The sequence below is a fragment of the Microtus pennsylvanicus genome, chromosome 2 (assembly GCF_037038515.1).
Source record: "Microtus pennsylvanicus isolate mMicPen1 chromosome 2, mMicPen1.hap1, whole genome shotgun sequence".
NCBI lineage: Eukaryota > Metazoa > Chordata > Mammalia > Rodentia > Cricetidae > Microtus > Microtus pennsylvanicus.
Window position 1 is genome coordinate 107,972,439 of NC_134580.1, and position 3,005 is coordinate 107,975,443.

A 3,005-nucleotide genomic window follows, 5' to 3' on the forward strand; every position below is an offset into this window, starting at 1 on the left:
ACAATGACAATCTAAACATTTGCCTTATAACCACAGATAAGTATAGTCCTCAGCCCTCTTCAAAGAAACTTATCTTTGCCACAGATGGAGGATACAATAGACATCCACAACCAATCAAAATGTAACGCTGTGGAACACAACCCCAATGGATACATCTGCGAAACACTCCTGCATCTAAGGCTCAGGGAACATTACAGAAAGATGGTAAGAGCCAGAGGACCAGGCAGTTTGCTCTGAGATTGTGTCTCCTAGCAATATCAGAAGTTACAACCATAAAAATCTCACCAATGTGACTGCCTAAACACGAGCTGAACAAGAATGACATGAACAGACACGCCAAAGTGGATGAGGGAAGCCCCGCGGCCTCAGCCTTACGCTAAGAACTGCGTATTATTAAGCAATAACAGAAATAGTCTTGTCAGGAAAGAGCACATCTAGTTCCAAATAGTCAGCCCTGAGAACATCCATACAAGCAGCACTGCACAGACTACACAGGTCATATTTAGGAATGTATCTGTGCATATATACATAAATATACATACAACAGTTAACAGAGAAAAGAGGCGTGATTTTGAAGGGGCGTGGGGAGGGATCTCTGGGAGGGTTTAGAGGGAAGAGAGAAGTGGATATAATTTTGCTAAAATCTCAAAAATAAAAGAAAGAACTCAATAATAATAAAATTGCCCTATTGTCTTGGCAGCTGGAGAGAAAGCTAAGCAGTGGCAGAGACTGCAGCTTTGGGGCAGGGGTGGCTGCGGACTGTGGCCTCAGCACTGGGCTGGGCCAATGGCATCGATAGTGGTGGCAGTGGAGACCAGAGCCCTGGAGCAGACCGATTCAGCTGAGGGAGCTCCTGGACCTCACCTCGGTGCTGGAGCTGTGGCTCAACACAGCCATAGACCCATGCACGGTGGAGCAGGACTGTTCAGCTATCCAGAATTTCTGCGAGTGTTTTAACAGTAAGCCCAGTGGCCTGACACACCCTTGCTACTGGTCCAAAGATCCAGTCTCCACAAGAGAAGGAAGCCTCTTACACCCTGACCATGCTGGAAATGTGCAGGCACTACTTCCGGGGTGGGGGAGGTGGAGAGGGAAAGATCCACATTGAGGTGGCCAAGTTCCACTTCCTGAACAAGCTGATCAAAGTATTATCCCCAAAGTACCTAGGGGCATGGGTAATGGAGAAGGCTAAAGGAAGAGTTACTGGATTTCTCTTCAGCTGGATGGTCTGGTTTCCAGAAGACATCAAGATCCGAGATGCTCATCAAACGCTGAAGAAGCAAGGAATAACACAGCAAGATCCTAAGCCACCGATGGATATAATCTTGCCCCCACCTTCTTCCTGGTCAAAGAGCTCCATCTTTGATGCTGACGAGGAAATGTCAAAGTCTCTGCCAAGACTTCTCAAGAGCAAACACCCCGAGGACCTTCCGACTGCAAACAGGCTGATAGAGAATCTGGTCAAGGAGGAACAAGGAAAGTCTGAGACGATTTTCAAGTGAGTCAGTGCGGTGGGGGAAGTACAGAACCACATGAAGATGCTGTGGGAGATGCTGAGCTTGTACCACAGGCCAGGCGCAGCCCTGCCTGACCACGAGGTCCTGCATGCAAGTTGTTTATGAAAGATGCGAGAAGCTCTGGTGGACCCTGTTCCAGCTAGCAAGCGACACGGCCGATGGTAAGGATGCACTGGTGGAGATTCTTCAAGCAAATGGCCTGCTCATCCAGGGGTTTCTGGCTGTACAAACAGATGGCAGAGGGATGAGTCGATGTGGTTGAAGGGTGAGTCAACACAGTGACCCACTGCGGAGGGAGACATTCCTGTCCCCAGAGTCTCTCTGAATCAAATAGCCTACAGGAAGAGCTGCCCCCTCGTTGACCTACAAGCTCCAGTTTTGCTTCATCAGGACCTGGCACCCATAGAGATCAGTGATACCATGGTACCGCTGGGAACAAGGTTGTGATTCCAAGTTGCTGTAAAGACAAGCAGGTGGCTGCCCTTACACTCCTGGGGGTTGGAGTACAGAGCCTTTCTGCCTGCAGGAGTTTGCTGGATCTCTTCTCACCACAGCCATCTCCAGGACCACTGAATTATGTTCTGCAAAAAGAGCATCCCCAAAGACATACCACCAGATACCAAGTCCTCTTCAGGTTGTCCCTGGGAGGCTGGACCATTGGCTTCTTCCCCAGCCTCACAGAATTTACCTCTGGCTCAAGTGTACATCCCACTGGAGTCTGTGAAGCCCAGCAGCCTGCCACCCAGCATCGTGTGTGACCGGAATGGCTTCAGAATTCTGCTGCACTTTCCCAAGACTGGGGCCCCTGGCCACCCAGATGTGCAGGTGCTGCTGTTGGCCATGATGAGCACTGCCACCCAGCAATATGGAACAATATGATTCAGGTGACTGTCACCAAGTCAATGCGAGTGAAGCTGCAGCCAGCATCCAGCTCCAAGCTCCCTGCATTTAGTCCTTTAATGCCTCCAGTCAAGGTATCTCAGATGCTGCTGTTTGACAACCCACACCAAGACCCTATCCAGTTGCATTATAAGCTGACTTTCAACAAGGGTGGGCAGCCATTCAAAGCAGAAGCAAAAGACTTCCTAGCTTGGCTGGCTATTTTGAGCACTGCCAAGACTTCTCACCCAAGGCTCTTCAGGCAAACTTAGGCCAGCGTTCCTTTCACTGACTGATAGGACTTGTTGTAACATAGTTCAAACTGCCAAGTGTTCTTTCCTGACATCATGCCTTGATTGCTGATCTATGTCTGTAGATCATTGGGATATGGGCAGTGTGGGAGATGCTGACAACTTCTGAGATCATCTCTGCTGCACTCATATCTGCTTCTGCATATTGGTTTTTACTGTTGTTCCTGCCTGAGGTTGGAGTTTTATAAGCCAAAATTTTTCCCATGTGTTGCTATCTTTTCCTTTGTCCACTCTGTGCCTTGTCAGCCTTGGAAAGTCTTAGTTGCTCCCAGGCTGTTATTCTGAGGGACCTTAGAAA

General features: G+C 48.9%; 1 pseudogene; it reads left to right on the forward strand.

The window, feature by feature from the left end:
• The first annotated feature begins 786 nt into the window (after window positions 1-786).
• LOC142844351 (ADP-ribosylation factor-binding protein GGA2 pseudogene) lies at window positions 787-2,668 on the forward strand (annotated as a pseudogene).
• The last annotated feature ends 337 nt before the right edge of the window (window positions 2,669-3,005 follow it).